This window comes from Rhincodon typus, chromosome 10, assembly GCF_021869965.1.
Source record: "Rhincodon typus isolate 14 chromosome 10, sRhiTyp1.1, whole genome shotgun sequence".
NCBI lineage: Eukaryota > Metazoa > Chordata > Chondrichthyes > Orectolobiformes > Rhincodontidae > Rhincodon > Rhincodon typus.
The window spans coordinates 45,187,466-45,205,851 of record NC_063341.1 but is presented as its reverse complement, the minus strand read 5'-3'; the positions used below and the strand labels follow the sequence as shown (position 1 = coordinate 45,205,851).

General features: G+C 40.6%; 1 protein-coding gene and 1 long non-coding RNA gene across 2 annotated transcripts in view; one reads left to right on the top strand and one right to left on the bottom strand.

Annotated features, from left to right (window-relative positions):
- Positions 1–17,340, top strand: part of LOC125484168 — a 33,329-nt gene extending 15,989 nt beyond the window's left edge. Inside the window, exon 3 of the long non-coding RNA XR_007263006.1 lies at positions 16,554–17,340. This is a non-coding gene — a long non-coding RNA (uncharacterized LOC125484168). The remainder of the gene's footprint in view (positions 1–16,553) is intronic.
- Positions 1–18,386, bottom strand: part of ipo13b (importin 13b) — a 206,707-nt gene that overhangs the window by 161,475 nt on the left and 26,846 nt on the right. The window lies entirely within an intron of this gene.

The following is an 18,386-nucleotide window of genomic DNA, read 5'->3' as shown; positions in this document are numbered from 1 at the left end:
GTAGAGCTGGATGAACACAGCAGGCCAAGCAGCATCATAGGAGCAGGCTGACGTTTCGGGCCTAAATTTTCTGAAGAAGGGTCTAGGCCCGAAACGTCAGCCTTCCTGCTCCTATGATGCTGCTTGGCCTGCTTGTTCATCCAGCTCTACGCCTTGTTGTCTCAGATTCTCCAGCATCTGCAGTTCCTGCTATCTCTGGATCAAATAACTGCTGCTTTGAAAAGGATCCTGGGGAAACAATGGGGCATTGATAACACAGTGTGGCGATGGAGGAACACAGCAGGCCTGGCAGCATCAGAGGAGTAGGAAAGTTGACATTTTGTGTTGGGACCCTTCTTTTTCTGAAGACCCGAAACGTTAACATTTCTACTCCTCTGATGCTTCCTGGCCTGCTGTGTTCGTCCAGCTCAACACTGTGTTATCTCTGACTCCAGCATCATCGGTTCTTACTATCTCGAAACAACAGAGTATTGTTGTTGATGCAAAGAATAAAGGACTTGATTGCCAGACTTCCAAAGTGGTCCAGGGATAACGACAGAAGTACTTTTGTTCTGCATTTTATAGACCTGGTAGCTCCATCAATATTTATTTGTAGGAAATATAATTGGCATTCAAATAACTTTTGATCAGTTTTTCTTTTGTTTTGCTTACCTTGTGATCTGTATGGTCAATGTATGAGCAATTCTTTCGGAAATACCATGGACCATTAAAGTGAATTACATCTTTTAAAGGTATTGCTTTGTGTAATTCTGTTTTAGTAAACGTGTTAATATTAGTCATAACATTCCTTCAAATATTGACTACATTTAATTTTGAATATGACTCATTTCCATTAAGTAAATGATGGTTAATTCGGTAAGGAAAATTTTTGTTGACTTGACAGTTTGTGCTGAATAACCAAATAATCAAGCTAATCTTCTGTTAGGTGCAGGGAATTGATGTTGTCTCATTACTGCTGTTAAAAAATGCTTCTCATCCACTGTGTTATCTCTGCTGTTGAGTAAATGAAATTTAAACCTTCTGAGCAAAATCATTGTGTTCTAACCTATTAGTTATCTAGCATGATTCAAAGCACGTTAATGTGACACAGACACGCACGCACTCTTCCCATTCGCATTCCTTCACACTGTTTTATTATTGACTTTGGAACATTTAAGAACATTTTCAAAGACAGCTGTTATGTTTTGCATCACGGACACCTTTACTGCACTCATCTGATTGAATGCATAAAATTGTAAACAAAATATACATGATAAACCCATAATGTGTCTCTTTAGCACAAGAGAATGTTCTTCAGATAGTTTGTACAATAGTGACCAGTCTCAAAGTTGTTCAGTGCTGTTTTTCTAGTATTGTGGAGATTTGGGGAACAGCTGAATAATTTAAATGTTATTAAAAATAAATTCTTGGCTTCCAGATTGCTGGATCAAGTTTTCTTGGTGTAGTGTTGGAGGTGGTAGCATAAGTGGGTTACGTGGTGACCGTTGAATCATCGCAAAATGTCTACAATCCTAGCTATTTCAGCATGAACACATGCAATTTCCACTCTTGTTTATGGTTTTTCACCTGAAGTAAATGCCCTTGGTCTGTGCCTGACCCATATAAAACCTCTTGTCATTATTTCCACTTCCTAATATGTCTAAGTCTGTCTTGACTCTGGTTGAAATTCAGACTACAGTGTTCCTAAGAAACTTCAGTCAGAAAAACATCAGCAAATCAAGAGATGGAGAACTGGCAACATAAGTCAGCAGGTGTGGATAGTAAACCATTTGCATGGATTTTCCCTAGAGCAATATCATCTATGATATATCCAAACATTTGGGAGAAGATGAACTTCCTGCAACAGTAATTTTTTTTTTTTTCTTTATCTTTATCCTTCTCCATCTGTAATGCTTGTTTGTCACACTTGCTCGCTCAGCTTTGAATTCTCTTGACCCCAAAGTAGATGGTGTCTTTTTTCCCTTACTTGCCATCTAAAGCCTATTTGAACTAAAATTAAATTGAGTCCAAAGCTTGTCCTTCCTACGTTTTTCGCTGAACAGCTGTCCAAGTAAGAGCCCTAGCAATGTTTCGTTGTATCTACCTCAATTTTAGTTATTTCCCAATCTGCTTCTATCAAACACATCACCTTGCAACCAGTCCTGGCAATATAAGTATCAAAAAGGACAGCTCAGAATGTTAGTGAACATGAAATCTCAGCTCCAGCAGTTTGCTTTTCTTTTGTTTTTTGCTTTTTGGATGCACTGAGAGCAAACATTTTGAGTCTGTCTTCCTTTTCTGCATTCTGTGTTCCAACACAGGTAATTATAAACTTATGAAAACAACATCAGATCGCAATTCTGAACCTTTTTTCTTTGTTCATGTTTATTCTATTTTGCTGCAGTTCAATCTTGGGATGTGGCTGCACTTATTGTTCATCCCTAGTTGTGCAGAAGCTTGAATCACTTGCACAGTGTGGTACTAAAATATATGTAGACAATTCCCTTTCCTTTTTAAAATGTTCAATTTAACCTATTTGGTTCATGTGGCAATCCAATACCTTTTTCAATGGTCCATTTTCTGATTTTCATTGAACTCAAATTTGCAAGATGCAGTGGTGCTATTCAGTATCATAAACCAAGATACTTGTGGGAAGTGGGTGGTAGGGTGTATACCAGTAAATATAAATTTTACCAAACCTAATGGCACGACTTCTTTGTTTCCCAGTTGGCAGTCAGCCAGTGGATGCAAGGGAGTACTAGTAATAAGGGTCTAAAGTAGTGAACCTTGGAGATTGCCTCAAGTAATCTATGTTGACGAGCCAGCAGTCAAGAGGGAAGAAAGAACTTGTGATCAGGAGTTCTGGTTCTGTGTTGGTAATTGTATGTAGAGTGACTAAATATTTCTTCGACGTTCTGAAAGTATGCACCTGCTCTGTCTGGTCCGAATGGAGTGCTCACCCCAGGGAGCCAGTATCTCCCACTGCTGCATTCTCTGACCCCTGAGGAAACCTGTGCAGCATCAGTTGATTTTTAAATTAGACTTGCACTCTGGGAGCCTGATTCAAACATGTTAATTATATGTCCTGCTTCAATGCAACGCACTGCTATTTACTTTTTTTTTGGTGGGTGTGGAAGAAAGAAAATGGTGCCAAATGCAACATATCCATGCTACACACTTAGCATGGCAATCCTGGGAGGATGTTCTCTGGCCAGAGTGTCTCGCACATTGAGTCACAGTCTCAAAATGAGGGCTTTAGGACTAACTTGGCGGTTTGTTGTCACATGAGGACCGAACACCTTTGGAATCTGCATCATCGAAAACTATCAATAGCTAATCTGTGATTGTAGTTAAGTCTGAGATTTTTGAATCTTGAAGTGAATTGTGCGATTATTGGTGTAATGATCAAATGCATGGCTAAAGAAGATCAGTCCTGATCATGTTGACTAACTCAGGATGGGGTTAGTGGGTGATGAATGACTTACTTCTGCTCCCATTTCTTATGCCCTTGTAAAACAATTCCGCAAAGCAAATTTAGTCAGGGAAAAGAAAAGAAAGTATAATTTGGGCTCCATCCTCATAATGAAAGATGTTATAAATAAACCACATAATTTCAGTACAGTCTTCTAAATTACCACAATGTTCTAGTGATGATCACTGATATTTGCTCAGGTCTTCCATTGAGCCATTCGCCCAGCTTCCCCCTTAACGATTCATTGCTTCCCAAGCTTTTCTTTGAGTTACTACCTCTTTACTCCAACATCCAATCCAGATTCTCACTGATTATGCCATTTGATATCAGGCACTGACAATTGGCTGTAACTCCCATCTCCTCAACTATTTACTTATGACTACTTCCATATCACTTCTTCCCTTGTTTCAAAATTAGTCCCCTTCCCAAGTAACCATTACTTTGACATTGTACAGTGTGGTACTTGGACAGCTGAAGTTGTGGCAGTCAAAATTGGGGTGAAGAGTGGAGAGATGTATAAGGCTAGGATCAGAAGAATGTCAAGTTTGTAAGGATATAACGCTGGAGAATATTGCAAATACAGGGAAAGGCAAGACCACTAATTGAGACACGAGGTTGAGAATTTTAAATTGAATGAATTGTACTTATTAGTATAGCCAGTGTAGGGGTGATGGGAAATCAAAATTTGTGCAAATTATAAAAGATGGGCTGCAGAATTTTGAATGATCTCAAGTTGGAAGACTGAAAGATAGGAGGCCACGTGGCAGAACATTGGAATAGTCGAGATTGAGGCAAGCATGATTAAGTGCTTCGGTGGAAAATGAGTTGAAGCAGGAGTGGAAACTGGTGATAAGAACTTGGCTAATAGAATGCATCTTTGTAATGGAGAGATATGGAGTTTTAGCTCTGTTTTAAATATGATGGTCACATTATTCACTGTTTTAAGTTGAACTCGAGTGTTTATAGAAAGGGGTTATGAAAACAGTAGTGAGTGAACAGAGTTTTAGAAGACTAAATATAATTCCTCAACCATCCCAGTGTTTAACTGGTGGAAATTGCCACTTCTCTAGAACTATGTTTTGATTAGTCTGACATTATAAAGATGTACCGTGTTTGAGAGAAGTGGTGGTGATCAAAAGTCATTCCTTTCTTAGTCATTATTGAACACTTCCCACTGCCTTGGGAAAGCAGCCAACATAATCAAAGACTGCTCTCTCCGCTACTCTCTCGTCCGCTCCACACTCCCCACTAGCCCCACCACCCCCGGCACCTTTTCCCTGCAACCGCAGGAGGTGTTACACCTGCCCCTACACCTCCCCCCTCACCTCTATCCCAGGCCCCAAGAAAACCTTCCACATTAAACAGATGTACACCTGCACATCCGCTAATGTGGTCTATTGTGTCCGCTGTTCCAGGAGACCAAGCGGAGGCTCAGAGACCACTTTGTGGAGCACCTATTCTCGGTTCGCGACAAACGACAACACCTCCCAGTTGCGAACCACTTCAACTCCTCCTCCCACTCCCTGGACAACATGTCCATCCTGGGCCTCCTCCAGTGTCACAATGATGCCACCTGAAAACTGGAGGAACAGCACCTCATATTCCACCTTGGAACCCTACAACCCAATGGTCTCAATGTGGACTTTACGAGCTTCAAAATCTCCCCACCCCCGACCTCATCCCAAGACCAGCCCTACCTCTCGTCACTGCCTCCTTGACCTGTCTGTCTTCTCTCCCACTTATCTGCTCCTCCCACCTCACTGACCAACCCCCACCCCTACTTCCTACCTATACTCCCTCCTACTAGCTTCATTCCCGCCTCCTTGACCTGTCCACTGTCTTTCCACCTATCTGCTCCACTATCCACCTTCTATCACCGCCTCTCCCTCTCTCTATTTATTTCAGAACCCCCCTCCCCTCCCCCATTTCTGAAGAAGGATTCAGCTTTCCTGCTCCTCTGCTTCCTGGCCTGCTGTGTTCATCCAGCTCCACACCTTGTTATCTAAGCTTCCATCTCCTTGCTTAACAAAAATCTATCTACCTCTGCCTTTAACAATATTTAATAACTCTGTTTGCACCCCTTTTTAGGAACAGAAATCGAAAGACACTGAATCCTCTGGGAGAAAAAAATTGCCTCATCTGTTTCAAATGGGCAACCCCTGATTTTTATTTTAAACACAGATCTAGATTCTCCCACAAGAGGAAACATTCTACTCTGTCAGCACCCCTGCGGTCTTGTTTTTCATTCAAGTCATCAGTTACTCTTCTAAACTCCAGCAAATCCTGGACGATAGCCTTTGATTTTTAGGAGTATATAGATGGGCTTGTGAAATGGGCTGATCAGTAGCAAATGGAATTCAATTTGGAAAATTGAGGTGATGCACTTGAGTAGGGCAAACAAGGTGAGGGAATACATGGTGCATGGTAGGATCCTGGAAAACACCAAGGATGAGAAGGACCTAGATGTGCAAGTCCACTGATCCCTTAAAATAGTGGTGACAGAAAGACAGATGGGACGCTTGCCTTTTTTAACCGAGGCATAGAGTTTTACGAGCATGAAAGTTATGCTGAAACTATATAAGAAGGTAGAGTATTGCATAGAGTTCTGAAATCGGTTTTATAGGAGGGATGCGATAGCGCTGATGAGGGTGCAGAGAAGATTACCAGGACGTTGCCTGGGCTGGAGAGTTTCAGTTGTGAAGAAAGGTTTAATTGACTGGACTTGCTTTCCTTGGAGCAGAGGAGACTGGTGTGGGTGGGAGTGCATAATTGAGATGGGTATAAAATTGATAGGTATAGACAGGGTAAACAGGAAGAAACTTTCCCCTTGGAAGGATCAATGGCCAAAGGGTGTAGGTTTATAGTAGGGCACAGCCGGCTTAGAGGGGATGTGAGGAGAAAATGTTTCACCAAGAGGGTGGTGGGAATCTGGAACTCGCTGCCTTTAAGGGTGGTAGAGGCAGAAACCCTCGACATTTAAGAAATTTGTAGATGTACACTTGTGATACCAAGACATGCAAGGAAATGAGCCAAGTGCTGGAAAATGGCATTAGAATGATTAGGTAGTTGTTTTTGACTGGTGCAGACTAGATGGGCTGAAAGGCCTTTTTCTGTGCTGTCGACCTCCAAATACAAACCAAGCCTGTTCAGGCTTTTTCTCACAAGACAATGCCATCTGATCCTGCTACTAGTCTGGGAAACTGTCTCTGACTTCCAAGGCAATCACATTCACCTTTAAATAAGGTGAACGATACTGTGCACAGTTCTCCAGATGCGATCTCTGTTCTGTATAACCACCTGCTTTTGTATTCAATTCCCTTAGCGACCACTGATAACCTTCTATGACTTGCTGTACATGCATGCTAACTTCTTTGCCATTCATGTACTAGGATATCAGATCTTTGCAGTCTTTAATGGGACACAGTGGCTCAGTGGTTAGCATTACTGCCTCACCATGCCAGGGATCTGGGTTCAGTTCTACCCACGGGTGACTCTGTGTGGAGTTGGTACGTTTTCACGTGTCTGCGTGGCTTTCCTCCAGATGCTGTGGTTTCTTCCCACAGACCAAGGATGTGCAGATTAAGTGGATTGACTATTGCTAAATTGCCCGTAGTGTCTAGGGATGTGTAGGTTAGGTAGATTAGCTGTGGGAAATGCAGAGTTACAGGGATAGGGTGGTTGGGGGCAGTGCGACTAGCTGGGATGCTGTTTGGAGAGTCGGTGTGGATCTGGTGGGTCAAATGGCCTGTTTCCACCAAGTAGGGATTCTATTTAAAAAAAATCAGATAATCTTTTTATTTTTCATGCCAAAATGGACAATTTCACATTTTCCCACATCATTGCCCATTCACTTAACACATCCGTATCTCTTAGTAGTCTCAAACGTGTTCATCTTGGATTATTTCCCTGTCTATCTTGTGTCGTCAGCAAATTTGCAAGTCATCTGCTTTGTCATGGTAATGCCCTGACCAATCGGAAACTACACACCTAGTCTGAGAATTAAGATTGACAATTAATTGTTTATTCTGCATCTCCATGCCACTTATGGCCCAATCAATCAGCACTCTCTTCTCGATCTGTATAAAATGATGTCTCTTATTTTCAAGTCTTTTTTTTGTGCCCTAGCTCTGAGTGCAAAATGAAAAGCATCAACTTCTCGTCTTCTCCCTTATAGCAATGTTTGTGTTCCGTGCTAATAAGCATTTAGAAAGATTATTCCATACCATATCTTCAGTGATTGTGAATTTCTGGAGTTCCTTCCTCCCTTTCATTTCCTGAATTTTTGCTGCTTCTGGGATGTTACTTGCAAAATACCTTCTGTGTTATAGAGATCTATAAGCATGGAAAAAGGGCCCTTCAACCCATCGTGTCCATGCCAGTTAAAAATAATCACCTATTTGATTAATCTGTCATCTCCATATTATTGGTTATTAATTTGCTAGTACTCACTTTGTTCTTTTTATTTTTTAAATGCTTATAGAAACTCTCGCTATCTTTTTATTTCTGGGTAGCTTTCTCTCATACTCTTTCTCTCTCTCTCTTTGTTAACTTCTTTGGTCATTTTTAGCAGTTTTTTAAAATATTCTATCAAATTTTCTGACATGCCTGTCTTTGCACAATGATATGTTTTTATCTTTTTAGTTCGATACTATATTTAACATTTCCAGCTAACCACAGATAGCGGATCTAACTTGGAATTTTTCTGACTCCTTGGAATATATCCATTTTGTGTATTCTGAAGTATTCCTTTAAATATCTTCCACAATATCTCCATTGTGGTGATACTATGGCTTTAAAAGGTGTATTTTGTCCTTTTTTTTTAAATGGAGAGGTTGAGACAGAGGTGATGAGTAGTCTGCTTAAAGTAAGCAGCTTGTGAGGTCATAAGGTTTATTTTAAAATGTTGGAACAGTAGAAGCCTTCTGAATGGGTGGGGTCAAGCTGCCACAGAACCAGAATTTTTAGTTTTAGCTTTTAGTAATTACTGGATTGTTAAAGCTAGATATTGGAAGCTCTTATTCCTTTTTTTCTGTTATAGCTACAAGCTGGGTTATCTTCCTTCTGCTAGAATTGCATGTGAGACAATCAATTTTACTGACTTCGTCTTTGCCAAGGGTGTTCTTACAGGATGTTACTATATTGGAACACCTGTTATTGGTTAAATAATCTACCATTCTGTCAAGTTTTCCAATAGATTATTTACATCTTTTGTTTTGTTATATTTCAACTGTAGTGTATGAATAAAGTGTGTTTTGCTTTGGCCCCAGTTTGACCAGTCGAATTGCATCCAGAACATAATACCTGGCACTTTCTTTTAAAATAAGAAAAAGTTAGGGTCTAGGCTGTCTCCTTCTCGTGTTTTTGAGGGGGTTTAGTCTGGTCCATAACACACTCTTTGACCCATCTTTTTAACATAATGTTCCAGTTCACTTCAGACAAATCTGTTTTCATGCCCTCATTATTCATTCCTACTTAACTTCAAAAATGGTAGAGGTGAGAGTGACAGCCCTTGACATAAAGGCTGCATTCAACAGAATATGGCAACAAGGAGCCATAGCAGAACTGGAATCCATGCATATCAGGGGTCAAACTGTTTGCTGTTGGAGTCATACCTGGCACAGGACGATGGTTGTGGTTGTTTGGAAGTCAGTCATCTCCGCTTCAGGGCATCTCTGTAGGAGTTTCTAGGCCCAACCATCTTCAGCTGCATCATCAATGACCTTCCCTCCATCATAATGTCAGAAGTAGGGATGTTTACACAATGTTCAGCACCATTAGTGGCTCCTCGGGTGCTGAAGCAGTCCATCTTCAAATACGAGAAGATCTGACAATATCATGCTTGGGCTGACATTTGGCAATAGCATTTCTACCATACAAATGCCAAACTCTGGCCATCACCATAAGAGACAATCAAACCACCGCCCCTTGACATTCAGTAGTGTTACCATCACTGAATCCTCCACTATCAATATCCTGGCAGTTACCTTTGATCAGAAACTCAGCTGGACTCACCACATAAACAAAGTGGGTTCAAGAGCAGGTCAGAGACTAGGGAGACTGTGTGTGGCGAGTAACTCTTTACCTGACCCTCCAAAGCCTGTACATCATCTACAAGGCACAAATCAGGAGTGTGATGGAATACTTCCCACTTACCTGCTTGACACCATCCAGGATAAAGCAGCTTGCTTGATTGGCACTGGCACCACATCCACAAACATCCATTCCATTCACCACCAATGCTCAGTCGCAGCAGTGTGTACTATCTACGGAATGCCCTGCAGAAATTCACCAAAGATGCTCCGACAGCTCCTTTCAAATTCACGACCGCTTCCGTCTGGAAGGACAAGGGTAGCAGATACATCGGAACGCCATCACCTGCAAGTTTTTCTCCAAGCCACTCGCTATCCTGACTTGGAAATGTATATCGCCATTCTTTCACTGTTGCTAAGCCAAAATCCTGGCATTCCTTCCCCTCCGTTGTGGCATTGTGGATCAACCCACTGTAGGTTCAATGAGGCAGCTCACTGCAATCACCTCAAGGGCAACTAGGAACAGGCAATAATCCTGGCTAGCCTGCTATGTGCACATCCCACGAATGGATAAAAAGTAAAAATACTAGTCTCAGCCCCACTTCCCTCTCCCACAAATTGAATGTAAAATTCAATCATGTTATGGTTGCTGCTACCTATGGCACCTTTACTGTAAGATCATTAGTCTTAGCTCATTGCACTGTATTAAGCCCTTTGGTTCCAGAACATGCCGTCCTAAGAAACTATCCTGAAAACTTTTGAGATCCTCATCTAGGCTACCTTTTAACCATCTGACTTTTTTCACTCGATACGTAAATTAAAATCTCTAATTATTCTTGCTGTGCCTTTTTGACAAGTTCTCAATTCTTCTTTTTGACTACACTTTACAGTTGGTTCCTGTTTGGGATCACGTGCAATACTCCTACAAGTGACAATTTGCCTTCAACATTGCTTATTTCTATCCTTTCATTTCCAACATCTTCCCAAATTTAATCCTTCTGTGTCCAGGATTTAGTTTTGAAATCTTCTCCCCTTCCGTAGTTGCAATGTTTTGCAAGCACACCAGTTTCAACACAGTTCAGGTGGAGACTAATCTGTCCTAATGGCACAGATCTGCCTTTCCCTAGTACTAGTGCCAGTGTCCTGTGAACTGGAACTTATTTTCTGCACACCTGTGTTGAACTTCACACATTCATCTCTTGAATGTTGTGTGCCCTATGCCAAGTAATTATGCAGAGATTGAACTTTTGAGGTTCTGCTTTTTAAATTGGTGTTTAGCTCTTCATGTTGACTATGCAGAGCTTCCTTCTTTATCCTGCCTATGTTGTTGGAGCCTACGTAGACCACGAAGGCTGGATCTTACACGCACTCCGTCATCCCATTGCAAGTTCCCGTCCAGTACTTAGCAGATGTCCCAATGTTGTCCTGTTTTGTGTACCTAAGTAAGAGCAACAATCCTGTTTTTCTTTCCCCAATGGTGTTATTGTATAACACCTTTTCTCCGATTCTTCATGTTAGAAAACTAAATTCATGCTCATTCAATTCCAAATCAAATCAGCTATTTTTGCCCTTCCATTCCTTTGTAGTCAAATGCAAAGTAATCTGAAAATCCAGCAAGATCATATGCTCCAAGAGTGAAGGTTATCAATTCAGTAACTTCACATTTGAAGTGCTTACCACAATTTACTTCACCTGCTGTGTTGCAGCACACACCAAATGGTCCGCTGAATAAGTTGACACTGCCTTGTCAAAGTTCAGATGAGGAGAAAAAATGTGAAACAGATTTGTTTGTTCATGTCCATTATGTTCTGTTAAGTTTCTTAAAGGGATAATGCTGTAGATTGCTTTGAGCTCCATGCAGTTTGATTATGGCGTAAGTCCTGGGGAAAGCGGATGGTGTGGTGATGAAAAGCAGAAGATCTTAAGATTGCTAAGTGGGCAAACCTGTTATCCTAGGTCTCCCAATCATCTTAGTAACAATATCTGTTCCATTGATGCAGCTTATACCTGATTGCTTTGCTTTGTTTTAAGCAGTTGGTGTTGTGCAATAAACAAGACAATGGCCTGTTCTTATTAGGCTATCTTTGTAGTTTTTCTCTGCAACTTTGGACCATCCCATAGATGTAGTCCGAAAATAAAGATGGTGACAGTGACATTGCATATTCATACAATGTGATTTGGTACTGGAGTGGATGGGAATTAAGTTGTACAGAACAGAGATTTTCAATTACAGCTAAAGAGAGCAACTCTGGCAGAGAGACAGACGGTCGAATATCCTGCAGCGGACAAACTCATGGCAACGTTCTACATGACTGTAGATACTGCCAAGGGAAAAAGCACTTACGGTCTTAAAAACTAGAAGCTACATAGAGCTGGAAAAATAGCTATGCCAGGGATTTACAGATTACATTGGGTATCAATGAGCTGTCGGAACAGTCTGAACATTGGGTAATCGATGAACAGTTCCAATTAGACTTTTAACCAGAGAGTGCAAATAAATTCTGGGGGCAACATTAATAAAGTTAATGACTTCGGGCAAGGGAAGGGCTTTTTTAAAGAAAAGCAAGTGCAGTTCCAGTCTAAATAGGTAGAACGTTAAAAATGTATTTGCAGTTTAGTGAAGATTGCTGTCATAGTTGCAGGCTTCATTAGGCATGACTGTAGTAAGGAAAACAGAGGGTCATAGAAGTAATTGAGTACTGTGAGTGTTCAAAAATTTGAATTTGAGCAATAAAGCAGTGGAAGCCCAAGCAGACAGTTCAACAGAAGAAAATTCAAAAACTTCTTTCCCAATTCATTGAAAAATTGGATCTGATCTGTTGGTTGGGAGATACTGTTGCTCCCTCAATTACTTGCTCCTTATGTTGTTTGACATACAAGTAGTTCTTTGAAGTGTTACCTCATTAAGTTGACACCTCATTAAGTTGACACCTCATTAAGTTGACACCTCATTAAGTTGACACCTCATTAAGTTGACACCTCATTAAGAATACCTGGTGCTGCTTTTGGTATGCCCTTCTGAACTCTTCATTGAAGTAGATTCGATTGCCTGGCTTGATGGTTGTGGTAGACTGGGGAATGTGGCAGGCCATGAGATTGCAGATTGTGTTGGAGTACACTGCTTCCCCTGCTGATTGCCCACAACACCTCATGGATGTCCAGTCTTGAGTTGATAGATCTGTCTGAATTCATCCCATTTATCAAGCTACACCACACAATGGAGGGTATCCTCAATGTGAGGACAGGACTTTATGTCCATAATGGTTCAGCAGTGGTCACTTCTGCCAGTACTGTCTAGGATTGGTGAGGATGAGGTCAAATGTATTTTTTTTCCTCTTGGTTCCCTCTGCCTGCCGCATTCCCAGTTTAGCAGCCATGTCCTGCCGAACTTGATAGCTTAGTCACTAGTGATGCTGCTGAGCCATTCTTGATAATGGACATTGAAATCTCCCACCCAGAGTACATTCTGTGTCCTAGCTACACACAGTGCATCCTCCAAATGGTGTTCAACATGGTGGAGTAGTGATTAATCAGCTAAGGAGGCTACAGTGAGAAATAGTCAGTGGGAGGTTTCTGTGTTAGACCTGATGGTGTGTTAATTTTTGTTTATTATTTTAATCTATTGTTCTAATTGACCTGTTCAATGATGCTATTACACAACTCTGGAGCAGGTGGAATTTGAACCTGGGTCTCCCAGCCCAAGGGTTGGGGAACTACCACTGTGTCACAAGAAAGCCACAATGTTGAGGACTTCCAGGACGACTTGGTCCCAACTGTATGATAGCTGCAGCTATCTCTGCTGGGTCTGGTTGCCTTGTTGGACAGGAAACGCCCGGCAACAGTGAAGCAATAATTTCAGAATAAGGGATCGCACGTTTAAGACATGATGAGGATTTACTTTACTCAAAACATAGTGAACCTGATGAATTTTTCTTCTGCAGATGGTGTCAGGTCTGGGTCGCTAAATATATTCAAGGCTGAAAGACACATTTTTAATCCAGTAGGGATTCCAGGGTTTTGGAAGAAAAGGCAGGAAAGTGGAGTTGTGGATTACCAGATTAACCATGATCTCCTTGAACAGTGGAGCAGGTTTGATGGGCTGAATGACACGTTTGTGTCTGGGACATAACTGTACTCAGAGAATCATACCTTTATGGACTGTATCAGGTTACTGTTTGACACCTCTGTGAGCCAGTGCTCCCATGTTGGCATGAGGCCTCAGATGCTAATAAGGAGTACTTTACTCAGTCAACAGGGCTGTTTGCCAGGATACAGAGACCATTTAGGAGTGAGAATAAAGAAATTTCTTTGCTCAAAGGATGTTTGAGTTAAGTTTGCTACCAAATAACATTGTTAAGCCTAATTGCCAGAATACATAAAAGAAATAATTAGACTTCAGGACATTAAAGGAGTTAAAGAGTGCAGGGACAAAGCTTGTTGTTTCTGGTGCCAAGATTGATACCAGGTTCTCTATTTCAGGAGTGCTGAAGAAGGGTCATTGGACCTGAAATGACAACCCCGTTTACTCTCCACAGATGCTGCCAGATCAGCTGAGTTTTTCCAGCAATTTCTGTTTTTGTCTCCATTTCATTTGTTTCTTTAGACTTTTAGCAGTTTGTTGCAAGTGAGTGGCTTGCTAGGCTGTTTTGGAGAGCAGTTAAAAGTCAACCAGATCACTCTGGGTTTGGTGTCACATGTAGGCTGGACTAGGTAAGGTTGATAGATTTCCTTCCCTGAAGGACATTTGTGAAACAGATGAATTTTTATAACAATTGACAATGGTTTCATTGCCATTGTCAGTCTCTTAATGCATGTTTTTCTTTTGTTAACGAAATCAAATTCCACCATCTGCTGTGGTTCGAAATCATAGAACATAGAACATTACAGCGCAGTACAGGCCCTTCGGCCCTCGATGTTGCGCCGACCTGTGAAACCAATCTGAAGCCCATCTAACCTAAACTATTCCATTATCATCCATATGTTTATCCAGTGACCATTTAAATGCCCTTAAAGTTGGCGAATCTACTACTTTTGCAGGCAGGGCATTCCACGCCGTTACTACTCTCCCAGTAAAGAACCTACCTCTGACATCTGTCCTATATCTATCACCCCTCAATTTAAAGCTATGTCCCCTCGTGCTAGCCATCACCATCTGAGGAAAAAGGCTCCCACTGTCCACCCTATCTCATCCTCTGATCATCTTGTATGTCTCTGTTAAGTCACCTCTTAACCTTCTTCTCTCTAACGAAAACAGCCTCAAGTCCCTCAGCCTTTCCTCATAAGACCTTCCCTAGAGTATTGCCGGGGTCCTTGGATTATAGTCCAGTGTCAATGCTACTACTTAATTGACCTCGGCCAGAGCAGAAAATCCATAAATGAAGCTGTGGTTAGGGCAGTAAGAATTTACTGAGGCTGCAGAAAGTGGGATTCATTTGGGGAAGCTCTTAAGATGAATGGGGTTCTTCACTAAAATTGTAAGACAAAAAGACATAACTACAAGTTGTATGGACAGCATGAATCATCTCCGGAAAACTGTCTAACTCTCAAAAAAAAAGACAAATGACCATTTGGCTGCAAAAGGTTGGAAAATCCTCCAGGAAACATACACAGAAAATAGGAGCTAGAGTAGGTTATTTGTCGGATTAAGCCAAATCTGCCTTCTGAATATGATCCTCCATATCGATGCTTTGTCCCTGTACTCTTTAACTCCTTTAATGTTCTGAAGTCTAATTATTTCTTTTATGTATTCTGGCAGTTGGGCTTAACAATGTTATTTGGTAGCAAACTTAACTCAAACGTCCTTTGAGCAAAGAAATTTCTTTATTCTAACTCCTAGATGGTCTCTGTATCTTGAGACCAAGGCACGTTGTTGTAGGATTCACCGCCTGGACTCGGAAAGGATCATTCCTGCATCTAGTCTGACCAACCCTGTCAGAGTTTTATACATTTCAACAAAATGCCCTCTCGTTCTTCTAAACTTCAGTGAATGCAGACCTGGTCAACCAAATCTTTCCTCCTATTACAGACCTAATACTGCAGGAATCAGAGCCTTCACTTCAATCCAGTGGCAAGTGTAGCCTCCTTTTGGGGAAGGAGAACCAAATTGTATGCAAAACTACAGATGTGATATCGCCGTGGCCCTGTACAGCTGCAGTACGATATTGTTGCTCCTTTTGCAATAAAGGTCAACATACCATTTATGATTCAAACTGCTTCCTGCACCTGCATACTAGCTTTCAGTGAGTGACTGGTGTACAGAGACATGCAGATCCATTTGTGCATCAACATTTCCCATTCCATCATCATTTAAATAATATTCCTCTCTTTTTTTCTACTGACGTAGATAACTTGGCACTTATTCACATTATGCTGCATCTGCTAAGTTTGTAAAACATGATTTCTCTTTCATAAATCTGTTGTCTTTGTCCAATCTTGTTAATGTTTTCCAAATCCACTATCTATCCTTGATAATCCATTCTAGAAATTCATCTCCATAGTATTATTGCCGAATGTGTTTTGCCAAGTCTACATGTAAGTTCAAGTAAGCTGACAATTACTGTCGTACCCTTGTTGGGTTTCCCTAATTATCTGTTTAATGTGGTTTTTTTTTTTTTTGGAGACTTATACAATTGTCACTTTTATGTTTTCCACCCCTTGTTGCTTCTTAGCTTTACTGAAACTGGTTTTATACCTAGATACTTGAGCCAGTACCATTCTTCATTATTGCACTGATTTCATCCAGTTCTAACCACCAACCCAACTGCTTAGGGAGCAAATTGCTTTAGAATCCCAGCTCAAGGAAATGTTAGTTTTTGAACAGTTGTTGAACAATTGTTTACGAGACAACTCAAAATATTTCAATGGGTTTCCTGGATTTATGGCAAAATCAAAAAGAAGAAATGTCTTGCAATTAACAATGATGGCATAAGATAATTGTCTCTCTGTCTCATTTGGTTTAAATGTTCAGGTGGCAACCATCCTGGTAAACATGTAATTACAACAGATTTGATCTTGTCATCTTATCTCCTGACATCAAATTTGAGAGAAAAATTTTTGTTGTTTTGTTTTTCAAGGGAGAATTTGCTGCACAAGTGACAGATCATGCTAAGTCAGTATGGACAGGTTGGGCTGAAGGGCCTGTTTGTGCTGTATGACTGACTCTAAGGAAGCAGCACTCCTCCAGGTAGCATGACTGTTGAGTTCAATAAAGCAACCACTGGGCAAATGCAAGAATCCAACCTAATTAACAAGTTGGAATCTCAGAGTCTACATACTTCAGCACAGATTGTCCAATAAATTGAGAATAAATATAGGTGTGCTCTGATTGAGATGGTTGCATAAGAATGCATGGAAGCCACAGATGACTAATGTCCATGTATTCCGGTCATGATCAAGAAGAAACTACGTGGCACTGAGATCAAGGATGCTATCTGAAAGAAAATGACTGATATGGAAATTCTGAAAATTCAATAAAGAAAATACTACTTTATCAGGGTAGCCATCTTCTATGTTGAGAATTCATGAGATTAAATGTGTTCCATATTATGTTCGGAGACAGTTTTGTGTTTCAGTAATAGAGTTCCACTGTGTTGGAAATTTGGGGGATTCAGGGTCCTCCAGATGAGCTAATGAACCAATTGCTTGGGTTCAGCAAGAATGATCTCTGAAGGACATCCAAGAAGCAAAAAGAAAAAATACTTTGCAGATCTCATGAAATCTAGAACAAAATCAAGGTCAACAGTCCTCAAGCTAAAGATCTACCAATCTTTCAAGCCCAAAGAGAATTCCTTTTTCTGGAAGAATTATGAAACTTCAAGACCACCTTCAAGTCCATTCTTTGAGGATTTGTTAGACTTTACAAATGGCAATTTAAATATTTGTTGTGAACGTTTTCTCTTGAAGGGATGACTAATGCTGTTTAAATATTATAAATTTTCATCATTGCTGTATTTTAATGTGGAAATTGTTAGTTAAACTCATTCAAGCCTATCCATAAATATATTATTTGAAATTAATTTACCTCAGTATTTTTTTTCACAACTGTATCAGCTGCTCCTTTAAATTCCTTTTTGGATATACAGGAAATCTTGGTTTGAAATATGAGGCCTCAAATTCAAAATCAGCTATAGCACTAGTTGCATAATGAAGGGTATTGTAGACAATATTCTGTACCTTGCCACTATATGTTAATTGGATCAATCTCTCCCAGTACATAATTATTTTCTTAGCTCATCTGGACTCTTGTAGTAGGTAATTGAGTTAGCGCAAAATGTTGATCCTTGTTGAGTAGAAGAACTACAAAAAAGTTTAACCGCCTTCGCCTAACTTGATCATCTTTCAGCTCCTGGGTGTTTGCACTACAGCCCATGTAGCCTGCAATCTGACTGTGAAGCCTAATTGTGCTTGTCTTTTACTTTACTGGTTTGTAGTTATTTGATGTCTCATTGTGTAAGTCGTGAACTGAAATGCTGAACTCTTTATCAACAGCCTGATGCTTTCAAATTAATTAGATCATTGCGCAACATTAATATTAAAAATCAACCTATGATAATCACCCATGTATTCCCATTAGGTCTAGTATTGATATGCTTAATAGGCTCAGATGTTTACAGCATTGAAAAAGGCTGTTCAGCTATCACATCTGCATGATCAACAAAGATCTGACCACATTAATCTCATTTGCCAGCTCTTGACACATTGCCCTAGAGGCTATGGCATCGCACATGGATATCTAAATACTGCTTACATGTTTTGAGAATTTGTGACAACTATGCGTTCAGACATTTGCCACCCTCTGGGTGACAAATATTCTCCTAAACTCCCCTTTTAGCCTTGCCCATTTATCTTAAATCTATGCCCCTGATTGTTGACCCTTCTCTTAATATAGAAAGCACCTTCCTATCCAC